This window comes from Sphaeramia orbicularis, chromosome 2, assembly GCF_902148855.1.
Source record: "Sphaeramia orbicularis chromosome 2, fSphaOr1.1, whole genome shotgun sequence".
NCBI lineage: Eukaryota > Metazoa > Chordata > Actinopteri > Kurtiformes > Apogonidae > Sphaeramia > Sphaeramia orbicularis.
This window is the reverse complement of record NC_043958.1, coordinates 23653193-23679031: the sequence shown is the minus strand read 5'-3', so window position 1 is coordinate 23679031 and position 25839 is coordinate 23653193.

Below are 25839 nucleotides of genomic sequence, written 5' to 3'. Positions count from 1 at the left end.
ATATTAATGGAGTATTTCTAGCGGTGCAAAAAGAAGCTACGCCATTATTTTGTCAATAATTTTGCATGTAATAATGATGTAGTTTGACCTAAATTAATGAAATGGACAAGAACGTCATATTTAAAATAAAGCCAATGTTTAAGTATATTAAAGTTGTAATACCACTGATGGCCACTAGGGGTGACTCCAAAAAGTAATGGCTCCCATTGGCATACTTTTGACTTTTTCCTAATTTTATTTCTTTTTTTCTTTTCTTTTTTTTTTTTTTTTTACTGATGTCATGTTGGTCTTGACTTGACAGGTGATTACCTGCCAGAATCAGGATTTTGTAGTGCTGGTTTATTTAATGAAATGTCCTGTGGTTAATAAGTTCCACTAACAAAACTACAAAATAACGTTGCTACACAATCCTTGATGAGATTTACTGCAATGCACCAGTAAGCTAACATTTAGAATTGGCTTACAAATGACCTCTTAGATACTCTAGCTCTACCACTTTTGTCCAAATTTGATCACTTCTGTTTTCAAAAACCCAACATGGGGATGGACAAATCACATTCTACTGCCTTCAGAAACCAATGGCAGTGGCAGATCCAGAAAAAATTTGAGGGGCTTGTTGAGCCGCATTATGTAATAAATTCCCATTATGTAATAAAAGTTCAAAATGTAATAAGAATGTCACGTCATCTTGTAATAAAGCCGCATTATGTAATAAACTGATGCATTTTGTAATAAACTACGTCAACACATTATGTAGTAAATTTTTTCGCATTATGTAGTAAGTTATTACAATTTGAGAAATTTATTACAAAGTGCACTGGACATATTTTTATTAAAAAAAAAAAAAAAAAAAAAATGTTATAACATGGTTCATTATATATGCACCAAAGGTGTGACGGTTTAGCTCTTTTTTATATCCAGAAATGTTGTTTACATTGTTAAAGACACTTTCCTGAGTTTTTTTTTTTTTTTTTCAACTGGCATGGACACCTTATATTGATCAAAATATTTTAATTTGCCTTAAAAAAAGGTTCTGTTTAGAAATAAATCCATTTATTGTTCAACATCCGCATTTTCTACTTCGTGTGTGCATGTTGGAGTGTGTGTACTAATTGCGAATGTAATGCTAATAGGTAGGCTATCATTACCACGACTACAACTACTAATCTGCAGGGCTACTTCAATTAAAGAGGGGAAAAAAAAAAAAAAAAAAAATCTACTTCAGTGTCGTTATTATGTAATGAACCATGTTATTACATTTTCCTGAAAAAAAAAAAAAAAATGTCAGGTGCATTTTGTAATAAATTTCTCAAATTGTAATAACTTACTACATAATGCGAAAAAATTTACTACATAATGCATTGAGGTAGTTTATTACAAAATGCATCAGTTTATTACATAATGCGTCTTTATTACAAGATGACGTGACAGTCTTTTTACATTTTGAACTTTTATTACATAATGGGAATTTATTACATAATGCGGCTCAAAACTGTCATATTCCATAGTTAGCATTACAGTCATATTTCACAACACAATATACACTTTAATCTTACATAACCCTGAGGCTTAGATGTAACAATAGCATACATGTTTTTGTACTTGGTAGAAGGCCTACTAGTACTTCATACAGGAAAATATGTGTGTGCATGTTGCATACTTGACCATCTATCAAGCAAAACACTGTAACAATTCACAAAATACTGACACACGTCCAACAGCCAATAAATGCACTCAAATGTATCTACACACACCAGTTAGATATAGGCCTATGTTTGACAAATTTGTGTGATTCACTCAATCACTGGTTTTGTTTTGTGGCAAATGTCACGCAGTTATATACAGGGTGGGGAAGCAAAATTTACAATGAACATTTAGTTGTTTTTTCTCAGCAGGCACTACGTCAATTGTTTTGAAACCAAACATATATTGATGTCATAATCATACCTAACACTATTATCCATACCTTTTCAGAAACTTTTGCCCATATGAGTAATCAGGAAAGCAAACGTCAAACAGTGTGTGATTTGCTGAATGCACTCGTCACACCAAAGGAGATTTGAAAAATAGTTGGAGTGTCCATAAAGACTGTTTATAATGGAAAGAAGAGAATGACTATGAGCAAAACTACAGGGTGAGTCAGAAAAAACACTCTTTTCATTTAAAGAAATTGTACCACTGAAATGGAAATGCTTATTTTTCTTTTGATTATACAGTCATATTGATGTGGTTATTGAGCATGTCTGGCGATTGAATCATTGATTTATGGCATAGCATAACAGAGGGAATGTCCATTGTTTATTGTGCACCGAAATATCTGCCAACACAGTTTATGCCACCGTGAATGAAATTGAAATTGTCAACCATTAAACATGCCAAAAAAAAAAACCAGTAAACATGCCAACAGCATGTTTACTCGCCATCAAAATGTTTTGTCTCAACGAAGTCGTCCGGCACGACCTTCAACCTGGCTACCGTTCAGATTGATGCAAATCTGTGCTCGTTGTCGCATCTCTAACGCAGCTCTTCTCGCCATTCGTGTTCGTCGTAGGGCTTGGATTTCAGCCGTGATGCGATTTCGGAGTTCCTGAAGAGTTTGTGGAACAGTCTGATACACACGGTTTTTAAGATACCCCCACAAGAAAAAATCAAGGGGGGTCAAGTCCGGGGATCTAGGTGGCCACTCTCTCTCCTGACCCAAACAGACAACTCGATGAGGAAATAATACCTGCAATCGCTGTGGTCTTGCCATGATGAAAACTCCCTGGGCACTGTCATGTAGGCCTATGTCCTGAGTGTGAAAGCAAAGCCCCGACTCCTGTAATTGTTCTCAATTTCAAGTTTGTTCACTGTGGCATACATTGTGTTGGCAGGTATTTCAGTGCCCAATAAACAATGGACCTTCTCTCTCTTATGCAATGCAATAAATCTATGACTACATCACCAGACATGCTCAATAACCACATCAATATGACTGTATGGTCAAAAGAAAAATCAGTGTTTCCATTTTAGCAGTACAATTTCTTTAAATGGAAAGAGCGTTTTTTCGGACTCACCCTGTATTACGAGAAATTCTGGAAGATACTATTAAAGAAGAATGGGAGAAGTTGTCACCCGAATATTTGAGGAACACTTGCGCAAGTTTCAGGAAGCGTGTGAAGGCAGTTATTGAGAAAGAAGGAGGACACATAGAATAAAAACATTTTCTATTATGTACATTTTCTTGTGGCAAATAAATTCTCATGACCTTCAATAAACTAATTGGTCATACACTGTCTTTCAATCCCTGCCTCAAAATATTGTAAATTTTGCTTCCCCACCTTGTATGCATACCAATAAAAAATATGAAACGAAAGTTTCAGTTTCATTTTCACGCTAGGGTAAGTGACGTTATGTATGGACCACACCCCCACATATCCACCCACCCCCACCCCCGATAGATTGACAAGACACCAAATTTTATGAAAGGGTCCATGTTGAGCCGCATTATGTAATAAATTCCCATTATGTAATAAATTCCCATTATGTAATAAAAGTTCAAAATGTAGTAAAAATGTCACGTCATCTTGTAATAAAGCCACATTATGTAATAAACTGACGCATTTTATAATAAACTACGGCAACGCATTATGTAGTAAATTTTTTCACATTATGTAGTAAGTTATTACAATTTGAGAAATTTATTACAAAATGCACTTGACACATTTTTATTAAAAAAATGCAATAACATGGTTCATTATGTAATAATCCAAATTAATATAATTTCAGAGCAATTTAGAAGAAATTAGTCACAGGAGCTACAGGTAATGGAATCAGAACTTTAACCACACAGTTTAAAGATTAACTGAGCACATTACATTTTCCTGAAAATAAAAATGAGTCAAGTGCATTTTGTTATAAATTTCTCAAATTGTAATAACTTACACTCAAAAAAATAATGAAGCCAAAAATGTTGACTTTATGTATTTTAATTACATGTAAATTTTCCATGTAATTTTATTACATAAGTTTAATGTAAAGAGTTGCATTTAATACAATGTTTTTTCTATCATATTGAGTCAATATGAGTAAATTAAATACCTTCAGTCAGATTTGCTTTAGTTAATGCAAATTTTTACATAAACTGTGTTTGACTGTGACGCTCAGCCTTTTTATGTGACCTAGTAAATAAAGTTTACTTTATTTGTTTAGATTCACTTTATACTAAGCATATTCCCATTATGTTTGACTTTTTCGGATAAATAAACTTTAAATTTCATATATTTCAGTTACATTTTACTTTAAAATATTACTTCATGTTTATTAGAGCCAAGAATCATTTTTTTGAGTGTACTACATAATGTGAAAAAATTGACTACATACTGCATTGAGGTAGTTTATTACAAAATGCGTCAGTTTATTACATAATGCGGCTTTACTACAAGATGACGTGACATTCTTATTACATTTTGAACTTTTATTACATAATGGGAATTTATTACATAATGTGGCTCAACAATGCCTGTGGAAGAGACTCTGGAAATGCAAAAGTTAGCATCCAAACACCACCCACAAGAGTAATCATCATGTCCCAAAAAGTACCAAGACAAACATATAGCAAATATATGTTGTATACTCACTGGGTAACACTTTGGACTGTGATGTCTAAGACCTGGGTTTGCTTCCTGGGCAAGATAGCAATTCTATCTGCAGATTTTCAAAAGGAGGGTGCCACTACATAAATCTACTATTGCAATGAGTAACATCACCATTCCCCAAGTCTACAGAAAGACAGGAAACCTCTGAGATGCATGCTTTTGTTACCATGCATGTAGATATATTTCTTCTTCCACTTTTTTTTAGACGTCAGGTACAACAGAAAACCGAAGAGAAACACATAAATCACAAAGCTGTGTTTAAAAAGAGCAGAAGAGACTTAAGAATAGGACAGAACCAGTATATACAAGGGGATGACAATGACTATTTGAAAGACAGAAGGGGAGTCTGCACCAAAAACCATTTACAGAACTGCAAGAATATGAAGAAAGGAGAAAATAAAAAAGTGTTGGCATGCAACTAGGGACGTGAAGAGAGGAAAAAAGTGAAAAGTGTTGGTGGGTAAAGGGGGTTTACAATGAGGAGACAGTCTATTTGTTTGGCTTGATTTGTTTGTAGTGCACCCCCCCCCCCCCCCCCCCCCTCTTGAACACACATAACACCGCCGCACTCTGACAGACGTACGCACACACACACCCGACAGACAGGCCTCCCTGCGGGTTGTTAGCCATGTTTGCAAGAAATACAGCTTCATTTCTGTTGACAGCCAGGAGGAAAATAATTGGCCGATAACAACTCATCAGAATGCAGGCAATATGTATGATTTTCTCACCCAGTTGTATCTCAGACAATCAGCGGCAGTGTAAACAATGAATGGAGGGATCGTTTCATTTCTGTCAAAGCGGCGCTGGGAGTAAACTTTGTATTTTCCTACAACGGAGTTTGATCCTATAGATTTAGCTGTTTCTTGGTGAACTTTAAGGTAAACACATTTCAAAAAATGGATGTGTGTGATACTTGTACGTCATTTTATCGGCAAAAACACATGACCCGTAATCTAAAAAGACTGGAACAAAGTAGAAAAACAATTTGCTGCCTTGGTTGTATTTTGATAAATGTGATATTGAAAGAGTTTGTGTGAGTCATAGTTAGGAAACTGTTGAAAGTCTATGGAGTGAGTGTTTTCGAGGTATGGACAGTGTAAATGGTGGTTATTTGTTTAAATAATGGGGTAATAACTACTTGATCTGCATCTAGAGCAGGGGTGTCAAACATGCGGCCCGGGGGCCAAATGCGGCCCGCCAAAGGGTCCAGTTCGGCCCCTGGGATGTTTTTTCCAAGTGCAAAAATTCCACAGTCTTGAATTGAATTAAGCAAAAAAAAAAAAAAAAGCTAGAATTAAGGATAAAAAATCTTGAATTAAGCCAAAAAAAAAATCTTCGATTATGCCAAAAAAAAAAAATCAAATTTAGCAAAAAATCTTGAATTAAGCCCAAAAAAATCTTCAATTAAGTAAAAAAAATAAAATAAAAAAAAAAAAAATCTTGAATTAAGCCAAAAAAAAAATCTTCAGTTAAGTTAAAAAAAATCTTGAATTAAGCCAAAATAATCTTCAATTAAATAAAAAAAAATCTTCAATTAAACCAAAAAAAATCTTCAATTATGCCAAAAAAAATCTCAAATATAGCAAAAAATCTTGAATTAAGCCCAAAAAAATCTTCAATTAAGTAAAAAAAAAATCTTCAATTAAGCCAAAAAAATCTTCAGTTAAGTTAAAAAAATATCTTGAATTAAGCCAAAAAAAAAAAAAAATCTTCAATTTAGTAAAAAAAAAATCTTCAATTAAGCAAAAAAAAACAACTAGAATTAATAACTTATTTTTTTTGTTTGTTTTAGTGCAAAAAAATAACATTAAATTATGAAAATATTTACATTTACAAACTATCCTGTAACACTAAAATGTGAATAACCTGAACAAATATGAACAACCTGAAATGTCTAAAGAAAATTCAGCACAATTTTAACAATTTTTCTTCCTGTTCCTCAGTGTTTAGTGTCTTTGTAGATCTGATCCATAATGCACATAGAGTGAGTGTTTTCGAGGTATGGACAGTGTAAATGGTGGTTATTTGTTTAAATAATGGGGTAATAACTACTTGATCTGCATCTAGAGCAGGGGTGTCAAACATGCGGCCCGGGGGCCAAATGCGGCCCGCCAAAGGGTCCAGTTCGGCCCCTGGGATGTTTTTTCCAAGTGCAAAAATTCCACAGTCTTGAATTGAATTAAGCAAAAAAAAAAAAAAAAAGCTAGAATTAAGGATAAAAAATCTTGAATTAAGCCAAAAAAAATCTTCGATTATGCCCAAAAAAAAAATCAAATTTAGCAAAAAATCTTGAATTAAGCCCAAAAAAATCTTCAATTAAGTTAAAAAAAAAAAAAAAAAAAAAAAAAAATCTTGAATTAAGCCAAAAAAAAAATCTTCAGTTAAGTTAAAAAAAATCTTGAATTAAGCCAAAATAATCTTCAATTAAATAAAAAAAATCTTCAATTAAACCAAAAAAAATCTTGAATTAAGCCAAAAAAAAAATCTTCGATTATGCCAAAAAAAAAAATCAAATTTAGCAAAAAATCTTGAATTAAGCCCAAAAAAATCTTCAATTAAGTTAAAAAAAAAAAAAAAAAAAAAAAAAAAAATCTTGAATTAAGCCAAAAAAAAATCTTCAGTTAAGTTAAAAAAAATCTTGAATTAAGCCAAAATAATCTTCAATTAAGTAAAAAAAATCTTCAATTAAACCAAAAAAAATCTTCAATTATGCCAAAAAAAATCTCAGATATAGCAAAAAATCTTGAATTAAGCCCAAAAAAATCTTCAATTAAGTAAAAAAAAATCTTGAATTAAGCCAAAAAAATCTTCAGTTAAGTTAAAAAAATATCTTGAATTAAGCCAAAAAAAAAAAAAAATCTTCAATTTAGTAAAAAAAATCTTCAATTAAGCAAAAAAAACAACTAGAATTAATAACTTTTTTTTTTTGTTTTAGTGCAAAAAAATAACATTAAATTATGAAAATATTTACATTTACAAACTATCCTGTAACACTAAAATGTGAATAACCTGAACAAATATGAACAACCTGAAATGTCTAAAGAAAATTCAGCACAATTTTAACAATTTTTCTTCCTGTTCCTCAGTGTTTAGTGTCTTTGTAGATCTGATCCATAATGCACATAGAGTGAGTGTTTTCGAGGTATGGACAGTGTAAATGGTGGTTATTTGTTTAAATAATGGGGTAATAACTACTTGATCTGCATCTAGAGCAGGGGTGTCAAACATGCGGCCCGGGGGCCAAATGCGGCCCGCCAAAGGGTCCAGTTCGGCCCCTGGGATGTTTTTTCCAAGTGCAAAAATTCCACAGTCTTGAATTGAATTAAGCAAAAAAAAAAAAAAAAGCTAGAATTAAGGATAAAAAATCTTGAATTAAGCCAAAAAAAAAATCTTCGATTATGCCAAAAAAAAAAAATCAAATTTAGCAAAAAATCTTGAATTAAGCCCAAAAAATCTTCAATTAAGTAAAAAAAATAAAATAAAAAAAAAAAAAATCTTGAATTAAGCCAAAAAAAAATCTTCAGTTAAGTTAAAAAAAATCTTGAATTAAGCCAAAATAATCTTCAATTAAATAAAAAAAATACTTCAATTAAACCAAAAAAAATCTTCAATTATGCCAAAAAAAATCTCAAATATAGCAAAAAATCTTGAATTAAGCCCAAAAAAATCTTCAATTAAGTAAAAAAAAAATCTTCAATTAAGCCAAAAAAATCTTCAGTTAAGTTAAAAAAATATCTTGAATTAAGCCAAAAAAAAAAAAAAAAATCTTCAATTTAGTAAAAAAAAAATCTTCAATTAAGCAAAAAAAAACAACTAGAATTAATAACTTATTTTTTTTGTTTGTTTTAGTGCAAAAAAATAACATTAAATTATGAAAATATTTACATTTACAAACTATCCTGTAACACTAAAATGTGAATAACCTGAACAAATATGAACAACCTGAAATGTCTAAAGAAAATTCAGCACAATTTTAACAATTTTTCTTCCTGTTCCTCAGTGTTTAGTGTCTTTGTAGATCTGATCCATAATGCACATAGAGTGAGTGTTTTCGAGGTATGGACAGTGTAAATGGTGGTTATTTGTTTAAATAATGGGGTAATAACTACTTGATCTGCATCTAGAGCAGGGGTGTCAAACATGCGGCCCGGGGGCCAAATGCGGCCCGCCAAAGGGTCCAGTTCGGCCCCTGGGATGTTTTTTCCAAGTGCAAAAATTCCACAGTCTTGAATTGAATTAAGCAAAAAAAAAAAAAGCTAGAATTAAGGATAAAAAATCTTGAATTAAGCCAAAAAAAATCTTCGATTATGCCAAAAAAAAAAAATCAAATTTAGCAAAAAATCTTGAATTAAGCCCAAAAAAATCTTCAATTAAGTAAAAAAAAAAAAATAAAAAAAAAAAAATCTTGAATTAAGCCAAAAAAAAATCTTCAGTTAAGTTAAAAAAAATCTTGAATTAAGCCAAAATAATCTTCAATTAAATAAAAAAAATCTTCAATTAAACCAAAAAAAATCTTCAATTATGCCAAAAAAAATCTCAGATATAGCAAAAAATCTTGAATTAAGCCCAAAAAAAATCTTCAATTAAGTAAAAAAAAATCTTGAATTAAGCCAAAAAAATCTTCAGTTAAGTTAAAAAAATATCTTGAATTAAGCCAAAAAAAAAAAAAAAAAATCTTCAATTTAGTAAAACAAAATCTTCAATTAAGCAAAAAAAACAACTAGAATTAATAACTTTTTTTTTTTTTGTTTTAGTGCAAAAAAATAACATTAAATTATGAAAATATTTACATTTACAAACTATCCTGTAACACTAAAATGTGAATAACCTGAACAAATATGAACAACCTGAAATGTCTAAAGAAAATTCAGCACAATTTTAACAATTTTTCTTCCTGTTCCTCAGTGTTTAGTGTCTTTGTAGATCTGATCCATAATGCACATAGAGTGAGTGTTTTCGAGGTATGGACAGTGTAAATGGTGGTTATTTGTTTAAATAATGGGGTAATAACTACTTGATCTGCATCTAGAGCAGGGGTGTCAAACATGCGGCCTGGGGGCCAAATGCGGCCCGCCAAAGGGTCCAGTTCGGCCCCTGGGATGTTTTTTCCAAGTGCAAAAATTCCACAGTCTTGAATTGAATTAAGCAAAAAAAAAAAAAAAAGCTAGAATTAAGGATAAAAAATCTTGAATTAAGCCAAAAAAAAAATCTTCGATTATGCCAAAAAAAAAAAAATCAAATTTAGCAAAAAATATTGAATTAAGCCCAAAAAAATCTTCAATTAAGTTAAAAAAAAAAAAAAAAAAAATCTTGAATTAAGCCAAAAAAAAATCTTCAGTTAAGTTAAAAAAAATCTTGAATTAAGACAAAATAATCTTCAATTAAATAAAAAAAAATCTTCAATTAAACCAAAAAAAATCTTCAATTATGCCAAAAAAAATCTCAAATATAGCAAAAAATCTTGAATTAAGCCCAAAAAAATCTTCAATTAAGTAAAAAAAAAATATTGAATTGAGCCAAAAAAAATCTTCAGTTAAGTTAAGAAAAAAATCTTGAATTAAGCCAAAAAAAAAAAAAAAAATTCAATTAAGTAAAAAAAATCTTGAATTAAGCTTAAAAAAACCCAAAATCTTCAATTAAGCAAAAAAAAATCTAGAATTAACAACTTATTTTTTTCTTTGTTTTAGTGCAAAAAATAACATTAAATTATGAAAATATTTACATTTACAAACTATCCTGTAACACTAAAATGTGAATAACCTGAACAAATATGAAAAACCTGAAATGTCTAAAGAAAATTCAGCAGTTTTAACAATTTTTCTGCCTATTTCTCAGTGTTTAGTGTCTTTGTAGATCTGATCCATAATGCACATGTAGAAATGAGAAGTTGAGGAATAATATTGCACTAAATTTTCTTACGTTTTTTAATTTAAATTTCAGTATTTTCTTTTTTTTTTTTCTTTTTTTTTTTTTGATAGTTTATAACAGTAAGTATTTCCATAATTTAATGTTTTTTTTTTTTTTTTTTTTACACTAAAACAAAGAAAAAATTGGAGTTCTCATTATTTATAGGTTATTCTTTTATTCTTTTTCTGGTCCGGCCCACTTCAGATCAAATTTAGCTGAATATGGCCCCTGAACTAAAATGAGTTTGACACCCCTGATCTAGAGTTTGAATCTAAGAATTTCTCGAAGTCTCATTTGACTTTTTAAATGTGGAATTTTCCTTTTATAGGGCACTCATAGAAATACTAACATGACAATACTTTACTACTTTTGTGAAAGTTTTTATTGTCATGTAGAAAATCAAGGTCAATGAAGCTACCATATTTGGTTCTTTGCCCTTAAGTGGCAAAAAAACAACAACAATTTAATCCAAGAACTAAGTAAGTTCTGTACTTTTTTCTTATTTTGACTAACTAAAAGGGTAGAAAATATGCTGCGAGTGAGTTCGTTTTCACATTTTTCCTCATCTTTCAAAATCTAGCAATCATTTACGATTTACCATGTTATAATACTGATAAAACGGCTTCTTCTCCAGCTTCAAAAACAGGAATGAGTGAAATTCCTGCAATGATCCAATAAAACCTATAAAGTGCAATGTCTCGGGTTTCAGAAACTGTTGGAATTTTTCCAATTGCACAAACGGTAAAAGAGTTACAGCCATCCAAACTGTATATGAGCAGGGTGTGTCAGTGATGACACGTCAGGTTTTAAAGAGATAAAAATACAAGTGAAGCACGTAATGTAAAAGGAATGTGTATTTTAGAACATTAGAACAACATTTTTAGAACATTACAACATAAGTACTGAACCAGACACCTGTCCACATCCACATTATCCCATTAGTACCATCACTTCATGGTACCTAACAAAGCAGGTATACTCACTGATCATGCAGAGGTGGACCTTGGAGACCCTGTAGACCAGGGGCGTCAAACTCATTTTAGTTCAGGGGCCAAATTCACCCCAATATGATCTGGAGAGGGCCGGAACAGTAAAATAAGAACAATGAAAAAAGTAAAAATTACGTTATGATAATGTTAACATCTACAACGTTTCCTTAAAAATCTGAATAACATGAACAACTTGAAAGGTCTGAAGAAAAACAAGTGCAATTTGAACAATATTCTGCCTCAGTTTATCAGTTTATCATTTACACAAATGCATTAGAACTTACATGACAATTACAAATACAAAAAAACATTTAGTAAAAGGCAGAATATTGGTAAAATTGCATTTATTTCACTTAAGACAGGGGTGTCAAACTCATTTTAGTTCAGTTCCACATTCAGCCCTATATGATCTCAAGTTAGCTGGACCAGTAAAATAACAACAGTGAAAAGTAAAATTACATTATGATAATGTTTACATCGACAACGTTTCCTTAAAAATCTGAATAACATGAACAACTTGAAATGTCGCAAAGAAAACAAGCGCAATTTGAGCAATATTCTGCCTCAGTTTATCAGTTTATCATTTACACATGTACATTACAGCTTACATTACAATTACAAATACACAAAACATTTAATAACAGGCAAAATATTGGTAAAATTGCATGTACTTCTCTTAAGACATTTCAGGTTATTAATATTTTTTGTAAGATGGTTTGTTAATATCAACATTTTCATGTAATTATGTCATGTAATTATACTTTTTTACACTACAGTTTTCATCATTTATAGGTTATTATGATAATATTTTAGTGGTCTGACCCAGTTAAGATCAGTTGTTCTGTATATGGAACCTGAATTAAAATCTTAAGTGTAATCCATCCTACGGGCCGGATTGGACCCTTTGGCGGGCCAGATTTGGCCCCCGGGCCTTATGTTTGACACCTGTGTACTAGTGGAAAATCTTAATGAAGTTTTGTTTTTTGCTAACTGGATTATTCGTAGATGGACGGAAAATATAGATATTAAGTGTTAGCGCTCCTGCTTCGTAAGTGGAATAAGCACGTGGTTGACAAATTGCCACCGCTAGCAGGACGGACTGATCTCATGAAAATGTGTCGTATGTGACGCCAGTTTATTGCATTTGGCGTGCTATATGTGCACATTTTCATCCTTTCGAGTGTTATTTCACGCCATTTGTGTTATTTAACGCCATTTGGGTCTAGTGGATACAGGCTAGAAGCCTGTCATTGTGCTTGCCGCTAATCGCGCTAAAGGCGTGCTATTTTACGCGGCGTAAATATACACTCTGAATCCATGTATCATTCATTCATTAGTTTTTCAATTTAAAACCAAAAATCAAATTCATTTTCAAAACCAGAATGAAAAACGGTTCATTTTTCCATTTCCCGATTTTGTGCTCAAATGAAACATGGAAAAAATGGCTAACGACTGCTTCATCCGATTTTGCTATTTTCAATATAGTTCAGTTTGGCGGGCAAGATTTGGCCCCCGGGCCTTATGTTTGACACCTGTGTACTAGTGGAAAATCTTAATGAAGTTTTGTTTTTTGCTAACTGGATTATTCGTAGATGGACGGAAAATATAGATATTAAGTGTTAGTGCTCCTGCTTCGTAAGTGGAATAAGCACGTGGTTGACAAATTGCCACCACTTGCAGGACGGACTGATCTCATGAAAATGTGTCGTATGTGACGCCAGTTTATTGCATTTGGCGTGCTATATGTGCACATTTTCATCCTTTTGAGTGTTATTTCACGCCATTTGTGTTATTTAACGCCATTTGGGTCTAGTGGATACAGGCTAGAAGCGTGTCATTGCGCTAGCCGCTAATCACACTAGCCGCCAATTGTGCTAGCGGCTAATCGCACTAAAGGTGTGCTATTTTACGCGACATAAATATACACTCTGAATCCGTGTATCATTCGTTCATTAGTTTTTCAATTTAAAACCAAAAATCAAATTCATTTTCAAAACCAGAATGAAAAACGGTTCATTTTTCCATTTCCCGAGTTTGTGCTCAAATGAAACATGGAAAAAATGGCTAACGACTGCTTCATCCGATTTTGCTATTTTCAATATAGTTCAGTTTGGCGGGCCAGATTTGGCCCCCGGGCCTTATGTTTGACACCTTTGCTGTAGACCACATTGGACACTGTCCTCATTGTAACTGTTGCTCCCACTGTCTTGTAATGTATGAAATAGTCACTTGCTCGATAAAGACAGTCACAGGCCCTCCAACCTTGGTCGAATATTGCTCATATTACTCCCACTATGGCGATGATTCAGATTCTTGTCACTCGACCACCTCAGAGGTTACTCATCGTGCGAGTATGAGCATGTGCGCAAGTTTGGGAAAATAGCTTACAGCTCTAAAAGAAAAAGAGAGCTGTCGTCAAGCTAAGAATTGGAAGCCGACTGCATTGTTATGATATAAGCGCATCCCCCCGATGAATTGCATAATCACGAGCCTTGTTTGTTGATCTCATTTACTGCTGTCAGTCTTCTTCATGACTGGACGGCGACGGCAACTGTTTGCATTTAAATTTACCAACCAATTAGCCGTGACCCTCGAGTTCTCAGTCGAGCGTGGTCAGCCACAAATAGAAGTTGAGTTCGATCCTTTCTGTAATAGAGTAATTGAAGTGTTTTCTCCAGTTCTACAACAGAAAGTATTTCTCAGAATAGAGGCAGCTGCTTCAACCGTCCAAATGACTCCCATACTATATGTGAGTCAGAGATGACCTTCAAGACCAAACTCTTTAGGTTTCCACAAGACCAAACATAACATATTCCGGTTCGGATGTGTGACCGGGTACAAAAGGGAATGTCTGGTGTCAAATTGCCCGAGCAGTGAGGCCGGAGGCTACGAATGTCTACCGAAAACCAGAGGCAGAGGTGATATCTAGGATCTAGGATGTATTTTTCTTCTTCTATTTTTGCACCGGGTTCGTGAACACACGCAAAGACCCAAAAGGACCATCAAGCAATAGGAAACAACCTTTTTATATACAGATTCTGATTCCACTAATTACCGGCATGTTCCATTTAACACAGTGGTTCTCAATCTTTTTCCGTCACACCCCTCTTTGGAGCATGAAAAATCTCCAAGCCCCCCTCAACCCCAACAACATTGTACCTGTGGTGCAATTATAACTTTTATCGAAAGAAACATCAATATCGTTAGAATACTTTTTGCTTTTCCTTGAATATATTGTTGTGCGAATTAAAAATAACTTTGATTTTTGAGTGAACAATATAAATGACCTCAACAAAACTGCTCCGAGACATTATTTTTCCAATTAAAAATAGGAAATGTGTAATTATCTTACAACTATGACAATAAGGTACATTTTTTTGTAGAACAACAAACAAATTTTGGTAACAAAGATGAACATTTTAACAATATCAGTGGCTGCAATGAGCCTGTTTCCGTTGCGCATCTCAGAACATTAAAGTGCAATCTGTACAAACTGTGCAAAACCAGAAACATTGCACATTTTTCTTTTCCGGTCCAATCCTTGTCCATTGTCCAAACCTAAACTCTTGGTCTAGTCTAGTGACAGATCACGATGGCAGTAGATTTGTTTGCTGTACGTCCCTAAAATGAGTCCAGGGTGCTCCAACGCTAAAACATTAGTTCCACCTGATACATGTTCTAACCTGAAGAAAAAGGAATGATCCCATGCCCCCCCCTGGAAAGTCTTTGCGCCCTCGCCCCCCCGGGGGGGCCCGTCCCACAGTTTGAGAAACAGTGACTTAACAAGTGATACCATAAATAAATATACAATAAACTAGTGTGTTGACCCATGGAGATCTACGAGTTTTAAATGTAGTAGTTTTTATTCTGTTGTGTATTTGTGCATGCTGTACCGTATTTGTCCAGCAGTCACCGCCAAAGTGCTCTAGGTATAGCGACACAATTGTAAGACTATTGTATTCCAAAATTACTAATATCTGGGGTTTTCTATGAAACTGGTCCCTAAAAACAGGACATGGGGGCTAAAAATTCCAACCAGATGTGGACTAATATTATGAGGCAAGTTTGGAAGCACTTCGTCATGAGTCATGAGTTATCATTACTGAACTGCTGGCTTTCTCAAATTTATGGATGGATGGATGGACGGACGGACGGATGGACAGTCAGACGGACTTTATTTATCCCAAACTGGGCAACTGTGGTGCACCAGCTTCATGACAAACAGTAAAAATAGAATATAAGAATATACATACAATTGGAAGTATAAAAGAGGACTGGAAGAAAATCTGGACTAACAGGATCAAACAGGAATGTGCAACAATAAACTATAATGTTGCAAAGTAAAATGTCCTTTTTTCAGTAATATGGAGGTGCATAAATATCAGTGAAGTGCGGTGTGGGAACATGTTTATGACCAGGTTTCAAATTATTGCAATAATCCACAACTGTCAGATGATGTTAACTTTCTATATGTGATTGAAATGCTATGTATGTTATTTCACCAGGGGAGGAACGAGTAAAAATGTAGACATTATGGTCAGTCTTCAGGAGTTTTTGAAATCGATGACTCACTGAATCATTCAGGAATCGATGACTCTTTGAATCCTTCACGAATCGATGACTCGCTGAATCGTTCAAAAAATCGCTGACTCGCTGAATTGTTCACAAATCGATGACTCACTGAATATTTCATGAATCAGTGACTCGCTGAATCATTCACGAATCGATGACTCTTTGAATCCTTCACGAATCGATGACTCGCTGAATTGTTCACAAATCGATGACTCTCTGAATCTTTCATGAATCAGTGACTCGCTGAATCATTCACGAATCGATGACTCTTTGAATCCTTCACGAATCGATGACTCGCTGAATCATTCAAAAAATCGCTGACTCGCTGAATTGTTCACAAATCAATGACTCACTGAATATTTCATGAATCAGTGACTCGCTGAATCATTCACGAATCGATGACTCTTTGAATCCTTCACGAATCGATGACTCGCTGAATCGTTCAAAAAATCGATGACTCGCTGAATTGTTCACAAATCGATGACTCACTGAATATTTCATGAATCAGTGACTCGCTGAATCATTCACAAATCGATGACTCTTTGAATCCTTCACGAATCGATGACTCGCTGAATCGTTCATAAAATCGATGACTCACTGAATTGTTCACAAATCGATGACTCACTGAATATTTCATGAATCAGTGACTCGCTGAATCATTCACGAATCGATGACTCTTTGAATCCTTCACGAATCGATGACTCGCTGAATCGTTCAAAAAATCGATGACTCACTGAATTGTTCACAAATCGATGACTCACTGAATCTTTCATGAATCAGTGACTCGTTGAATCATTCATGAATCGATGACTCTTTGAATCCTTCACGAATCGATGACTCGCTGAATCGTTCATAAAATCGATGACTCGCTGAACTGTTCACAAATCGATGACTCTCTGAATCTTTCATGAATCAGTGACTCGCTGAATCATTCACGAATCGATGACTCTTTGAATCCTTCACGAATCGATGACTCGCTGAATCGTTCACAAATCGATGACTCACTGAATTGTTCACAAATCGATGACTCGCTGAATCTTTGATGAATCAGTGACTCGCTGAATCATTCACGAATCGATGACTCTTTGAATCCTTCACGAATCGATGACTCTTTGAATCCTTCACAAATCGATGACTCTTTGAATCCTTCACGAATCGATGACTCGCTGAATCGTTCATAAAATCGATGACTTGCTGAATTGTTCACAAATCGATGACTCACTGAATCTTTCATGAATCAGTGACTCGCTGAATCATTCACCAATCGATGATTCTTTGAATCCTTCACGAATCGATGACTCGCTGAATCGTTCATAAAATCGATGACTCGCTGAACTGTTCACAAATCGATGACTCTCTGAATCTTTCATGAATCAGTGACTCGCAGAATCGTTCACAAATCGATGACTTGCTGAATCGCTGAGTCTATGTTTTTTAAATTGGTGAATCGAATCACAACAGATGAAGGAAACGAAAGAATTGGACTTACCATCACTACATTGTAGTATCCTGACCCGATGTCTGTGTAGGTTCTCAATTACTCAGGTCATCGTTCTTCTTGGTAGTTCTTCATGGTAGTTCTTCTTGGTAGTTCTTCTCAGTTCAACTGGACTGGTTTAGCTCTTTTGAGAACGTTTCGTACCTCATCCAAGAGAACCAGTCCAGTTGAACCGAGAAGAATGATGACCTGGGCAAATAAGAACCTACACAGATATCTTGCGAAGCAGATTGGGATGGACTCCCTACGAAAGGTACAGAACTGAAGAAGTCTCTTAGATGAAGGACGAAACATTTTCAAAAGACCTAAACCAGTCCAGAACTGAGAAGAACTACCAAGAAAAACTATCCTGACTCGACACCCTTTAGTGATTGCCATCACACTTAGACATCCATTCACATCCCGTGACGTAAACTGCACATTTGTTCTTTGTAATCTTACTCACAGTAAAGGTTTCGTTGGAGATAAAAGTCACTTTGTAGGATCTAAAATGATGTAGTATTGAGTCTCTGTATCAAAGATGTCACATTCAATATGAATTGTGAAGATGATATAAAAAAAGACAGTAGAAGAGGTGTTTTGTATATTATCACACTGGGTTTTAAAGTTCTACGTAATACATTTCCTAGCTTTTTATATATACTTACTGTGTGAACACAAATTGACCGTGACAGTTGCAACCTCATGTCCCAGAAAATACAACTGCATTTTGTCAAAAATGTACTGCCACCCACAGAGTTGTTTTGTTAGTGGTCAGTGCCTTGACTTTGTTCTAGGGAAATGCAATTTGGCATTGAAAGATTCAGTATTTATTTTGCCCTTTCACTATTGGCAGCAGGGAGATTGGAGTGTGTAACACAGGACTTGGACACTAACAGATGGAGTTTGTATCCAGACTCCTGGAAGTGCTTAATTTTAGGCAATAAACATGCTTTTGTTAGCAAAACACTGTGTTTAATATTACTAAGTCATTTTAATCACATTTTTGCAGATGTTTACTGCATAGTCTGCAAACTCAGCCCCTGGGATATGTTAACTAAGCACTACCAGGACCTAAACACAACCATATAAAGATGAGTAACACTACAGCACATGCAGTAGATGTTGGAGATCCACCATCAAGATCTTACAAGTGACATCAAATAATATAATAATAATCTGCATTTGTAGTGTAGGATTTTTTTTCTACACACAATTACACGGTAGATCCAGCACATTTTATCTCAATCCTTTATCGGCCAAGTAACTATTTTTTGGAATTTCCACATGCATTACAAGACAGTTACAGTGAGGACAGTGAGTCGACACTCTCAGGTCCAATGCGGTCTACAGAGTCTGTAAAGTTCACCTTTGCATGAACAGTGAGTGGACCTGCTTTGTTAGGTACCATGAAGTAATGGTACTAATGTAAGGAATGATGTTCAAAGGGAGAATGTGGATGTTAAGAGGTGCACTCAGCACTTACGTTGGTCTAATGTTCTAAAATGCTTGTTCTTTTCACCATGCATGTGATTTTCTTGAATTTTTTATATTTACAGGGTGGGGAAGCAATGTTCTGTACGTTCTATGTTCCTACCCTCACCTATGGTCATAATAATAATAATAATAATAATAATAATAATAAAACAATATGACACATCATTTTTTCCTATATACCCTAATGTAATAATACCCATTTAAAAATTATCCTACCAGATATTAATAAAAACTAAAAAAAAAACCAAACAAAAACACATATACATATATAATATAAATACATATAATATTCTATATTGTCCTATATACTATAATAAGTATAACAGCAATAAGTATCATATTATGTTATAATATTACAATATATTACAGTTTGCACAACATATATATATATGTCTATATATATATATATATATATATATATATATATATATATATATATATATGTATACAGTGTGGGGAAGCAAAATTTACAATGAACATTTAGTTGTGTTTTCTCAGCAGGCACTGCGTCAGTTGTTTTGAAACCAAACATATATTGATGTCATAATCATACCTAACACTATTATCCATACCTTTTCAGAAACTTTTGCCCATATGAGTAATCAGGAAAGCAAACGTCAAAGAGTGTGTGATTTGCTGAATGCACTCGTCACACCAAAGGAGATTTCAAAAATAGTCGGAGTGTCCATAAAGACTGTTTATAATGGAAAGAAGAGAATGACTATGAGCAAAACTATTACCAGAAAGTCTGGAAGATACTATTAAAGAAGAATGGGATAAGTTGTCACCCGAATATTTGAGGAACACTTGCGCAAGTTTCAGGAAGCGTGTGAAGGCAGTTATTGAGAAAGAAGGAGGACACATAGAATAAAAACATTTTCTATTATGTACATTTTCTTGTGGCAAATAAATTCTCATGACTTTCAATAAACTAATTGGTCATACACTGTCTTTCAATCCCTGCCTCAAAATATTGTAAATTTTGCTTCCCCACCCTGTACTTTTTGTATTATTATTGTTTTTTGCCACTTAAGGGTAAGGAACTGTAGCGCTGCATTATGTAATAATGGTGCAATATGTAATAATGTAAAAATTTTTCACGTCATTATGTAATAATGCAACATTTTGTAACTTATTTGTGCCATTATGGTTATCATGGCTAATAACATCTTTCTCGTATCAAAGACTCTGTAGACTTTGAAGTGAGTCTCCCTAACCTGTTTAACTCTGACCATATTTTCAGGGGAAAAACGCCTAAAAAGACATACCCAAAGTAAATGAAGAATTCCTTCACAATAATAAGGTTCATATGGATGTTCTTGGTGTCTATGGACATTTAGCGACCTCACAGAATCTATTCCCATTGTCTAAAATATTGTATCTATTACTCTGCCGGAGTAAACTGTAACAAACTAAAAGAGAAATTAGAATTTTTTTATCCTCGCCTGTTTTTTTTCGCCTGGATTGACGATGATATGCATAAATTAATTGTTCATGTCGGAGATTTTTAATAGCGTATATTTCACCCCACGAAGATTAAAAATCATGTTTGAACATTAAAGTTTGCACTAAAATACACTTTTGATGTACTTTTATTTACATTAGGGTCTAAACTTTGAGCAAAAGTTGAAAAAAAACATCCATTATCCTGATTTATTATATTTTTATTGTAGATGAATATTAATATAATTTTTCCGGTTCGCAGGCGGGCTGATAGAGCTAAAGGGGTTATTAATGACACTCAAAAGGGTGAAACTGGAAAGGGCATACAAATATCCCAATTACTAAATGCTTTTTGATGCATAACGTACATACTGCACCGCTTACGCTAACACATAGAAATATCAGAACACTATATCCCGCACTGTAGACGCCATTTTGACCAAGCTATATGTGGTTAATTAGCATATTACACTGCCACAGTTACGGTCAGATATGTTATTGTTTAGAACTAAAGTTCATGTACGAAATATAATGATATATAATGTACTGCCGATGCAACCTCAAAATACAAGAAACCGTGGTCTTGCGGACAGCATAGGCTGCGTGCTAACATCATTTTCTGTTCCGCTGTTACTTCCTGTTCAAATTAACTTTATGCACATTAGCCGCGACTATGAGATTTAACCACTAGATGGTGCTAAACACACGTGGAAGATCTATGAAACAAAAGAATAAATGATTTGCACATTTTTTTTTTACATTTAAATGAACCTTTTATGTGTAACAGAACATTATTACACATTGCCACAGTTATTACAAAATGCTGGTGTAGCACTCTTTTTGAAACAATGTAAATGTAATAATTTGGTGCATTATGTAATAAACCATCAAAAAAACATTGAAAGTGATGCCTTAATTGGAAAAACCATCATATCAGCAGAAAAACATTAAGTATTCCAGCTTAATTAGAACTCATTAAAAAAAAAAAAAAAGTTGGATGTTTTATTGGTCAAACCTAAATCAAATGTAACTGTATTCATTATAATGGAGAATGTGTCTGCAAACTACAGACCAAAGTATTACTGACAAAATACAGCAAAGTTTATTAAAGATTTGTTCACGAATTTTATCACAAAATGCGGCGTCATTATATAATGAGGTGAAAAATTATTACATTATTACATATTGTACCATTATTACAGGAACCAAGTATGGTAGCTTCATTAACCTTGATTTTCTACATAACGATAAAAAATTTTGATAAAAATCATAAAAGTAATAAAGTCTTGTTATGTCCTCCAATAACACACTAAGGTTGAAATGTTAAATTTCGGAGCATTTCTATGAGTTAACTTTAAAGGGTTAAAGCTCGAACTGAACTAATATCGACTTTTTGAGGCATCATATACTACAGGGGTTGGACAAAATAATGGAAACACCTTCACCTCAAGATGATAATGCCCCAATCCATACAGCTAGAATTGTTAAAGAATGGCATGAGGAACATTCTAATGAAGTTGAGCATCTCGTATGGCCGGCACAGTCCCCAGACCTCAACATTATTGAGCATTTATGGTCAGTTTTAGAGATTCAAGTAAGACGTCGATTTCCACCGCCATCGTCTCTAAAAGAGTTGGAGGGTATTCTAACTGAAGAATGGCTTCAAATTCCTTTGGAAACAATTCACAAGTTGTATGAATCAATACCTCGGAGAATTGAGGCTGTAATTGCCGCAAAAGGCGGACCTACATCATATTAAATTATATTTTGATGATTTTTTAAAGGTGTTTCCATTATTTTGTCCAACCCCTGTATGTCCTTGGAACAGGTCACTAGACTAGTGGGTTTATTTAAGTCTTTTCATAATGATGCTTTATCATCCGTCTGCGCTCAAGTGTTCATTTTCAGTCGCTTTTAACTGTCAAAGTCTGTGGAATGTATGGCTTTGCTGCTGTTGAAGAAATAATGACTGAGATTTATTACAAGTCCATCGGTCGCAGGTCTGGTTTCTGAACTCTGATGTACAATGAGTCTGATTTACACAGATGCTTCACACTTCTATAAAAGTGCCAAAGTGTTTTTGATTCATTGTCTTTTGTGATATTTTAGTCCATCACAGTCTGGGTAATTACTGGAAAACTACAGCTGTATGGACAGGAAATGTGGACATGTGTCATCTAGAGATTGAAACTAATATTATCCAAAAAAAAAAAAAAAGCAGTTTCCTGTCAAAGCTTCTATCAACTAGAAAGAAAAAAAACAAAACCATAGATAAAAACTCGTCATAATTTGGTTGTAATTCACCAACATTTTACAAGAGCTGAGAAAATTGTAATGTAGATCCTGGATTGTGGTACTACCTTAAAAGATTTACATTTACATTTATGCATTTGGCAGATGCTTTTTTCCTAAGCGACTTACAGGGAAAAACCGATCAAATCACTCAATCAAACAAATTTTATTTCATCATGATATTTCCATCACATCAACCAGCCCCTTAGTTGTAACTATAACAAAACTGTTTCATGAAATTTGGTGAAAGGGTGGGGCATGGGCCTAGAATGAAGCCATTACATTGTGGAGTAGATCTTAATAAACAAACAAACAATCAAAAAATTACACTGGTCAACAACAAATTTATTGTTTAAGTTTTTTGAGCTGATTTAGGATAATTTTGGTGTGCGGAATCCAAAAATCACATTCATTTTGCTCAATCAGGTCAACTTTCTGAACTATACTACTTTTTAACATTTTTGCTTACATTTATGGGCATTTTCACATCATATGATACAAAATTCTTTCATATTTCTTGCAATAAATGAGTTCTGAAGATTTTACTTTTGCAAATTTATGATTAATATATATATTTTTTAATATTACAGGTGAATGAAATGGCTTCGACTAGAAGATCTTGCAAAAATAAGCCTGATGTATTCTGCTACATCTGCGGTGAATACACCATTGTACCTAACAGGAATCCTGTTAGAAATTGATTTTTTTTTTTTTTTTCTCTTAAAACCTATTTTGGGTGAGAACTATATAAAAAAATCAACTGATAAAGTCACAAAAATGTAATCAATTTTGTGAGAAGATCAAATTTTTCAAAATCAAATTAGCAAAAAAAACCTGACCTGATTGAGAAAAACAGATGTCATTTTTGAATGGTCCTAATTCGGTTGAAAAAACCTAGACAACTTGCGAAAAACATTTTTTTTTGTAACCCAGTGTTATTGAGCGTGAAAGTTTCCATTGTCTTAAGCATTGGTGGGAACTAAGCGCTGCTGCGTTTCTTAGTTAGCAATCGTGTTAAATCGGCTAATGTTAGGCTACTGTTGAGTGGAAGATGGGCCTTTACCTTGTGCTGGCTTCGGATGTGTATTTACACACATTGCATGAGATTCTCTGTTTTTTAAAGTTTGAAATGATCCCAAACTTTGGACATATTTTGCCTTTTATGGATGATCTTCTTGCTGTCTTCCATAGCACCAAGTTTTAGACTCTTATTTGTGTCACTGTTTAGTGTCCATGTAGAATACAATCCCCAGGGCAGAACGCAAGTGACTACTTAAACCACAGGTGTCAAACATGCGGCCCGGGGGCCAAATCCGGCCCGCCAAAGGGTCCAGTCCGGCCCCTGGGATGAATTTGTGAAATACAAAAATTACACTGAAGATATTAATAACACTGGGTTACAAAAAAATGTTTTTTGCAAGTTGTCTAGGTTTTTTCAACTGAATTAGGACCATTTTGCACCGCTAAATCCAAAAATGACATCTGTTTTTCTCAATCAGGTCAGGGTTTTTTTTGTTAAATTGATTTTGAAAAATTTGATCTTCTCACAAAATTGATTACATTTTTGTAACTTTATCTTGGTCACCAAGTTTAATACCAAAATAAGATTGGTAAGCACTCTTTATGAAAAAAGGTGAACATCCAAAATTAGAGGTGTGCTGGATCCCAAAAAAGTAGAACGTGAGAAAAAATAAAGGAAGGTCCGCACAACCAGTGAGCTCCCAAACCATTTAATTGTGACGTTTCGGGCCCGAAACGTCACGATTAAATGGTTTGGGAGCTCACTGGTTGTGCGGACCTTCCTTTATTTTTTCTCAAGCACTCTTTATGAAACTTGTGACTTGATTCCTGTTAGGTACAATGGTGTATTCACCGCAGATGTAGCAGAATACGTCAGGCTTATTTTTGCCAGATCTTCTAGTCGAAGCCATTTCATTCACCTGTAATATTAAAAAGAAAAAAAAAAACATTAATCATAAATTGGCAAAAGTAAAATCTTCAAAAAAAACAAAAAACAAAAAAAGGTTTTTTGCAAGTTGTCTAGGTTTTTTCAACTGAATTAGGACCATTTTGCACCGCTAAATCCAAAAATGACATCTGTTTTTCTCAATCAGGTCAGGTTTTTTTGCTAATTTGATTTTGAAAAATTTGATCTTCTCACAAAATTGATTACATTTTTGTGACTTTATCAGTTGATTTTTTTATATAGTTCTCACCCAAAATAGGTTTTAAGAGAGAAAAAAAAAAAAATCGTTTTCTAACAGGATTCCTGTTAGGTACAATGGTGTATTCACCGCAGATGTAGCAGAATACGTCAGGCTCATTTTTGCAAGATCTTTTAGTCGAAGCCATTTCATTCACCTGTAATATTAAAAAAAACATTAATCATAAATTGGCAAAAGTAAAATCTTCAGAACTCGTTTATTGCAAGAAATATGAAAGAATTTTGAATCATATGATGTGAAAATGCCCATAAATGTAAGCAAAAATGTTAAAAAGCCAATATGTAGCATAGTTCAGAAAGTTGACCTGATTGAGCAAAATTAATGTGATTTTTGGATTCAGCACACCAAAATTATCCTAAATCAGCTCAAAAAACTGAAACAATAAATTTGTTGTTGACCAGTGTAATCAAGGATGTTGAAATCATTTTAGGTCAATTCAATCTAAAGTGGATCAGACTAGTAAAATACTATCATAATAACCTATAAATAATGAAAACTGCAAATTTTCCTCTTTGTTTTAGTGCAAAAAAAAAGTAAAATTATGTTTAAAAAAATGTACATTTACAGACTATCCTATTACAAAAAAATATGAATAACCTGAACAAATATGAACAATCTGAAAAGTCTGAAATTCTGCCTGTTACTAAATCTGTAAGTTGTGATTCATATGTATAAATGATCAACTAAGGTGTAATATTGTTAACATTGCACTTTTTTTCTTAAGAATTTTCCACTTGTTCATATTTGTTCATGTTATGTTCAAGTACGGTTCGTAGATGTAAACATTTTCATTACGG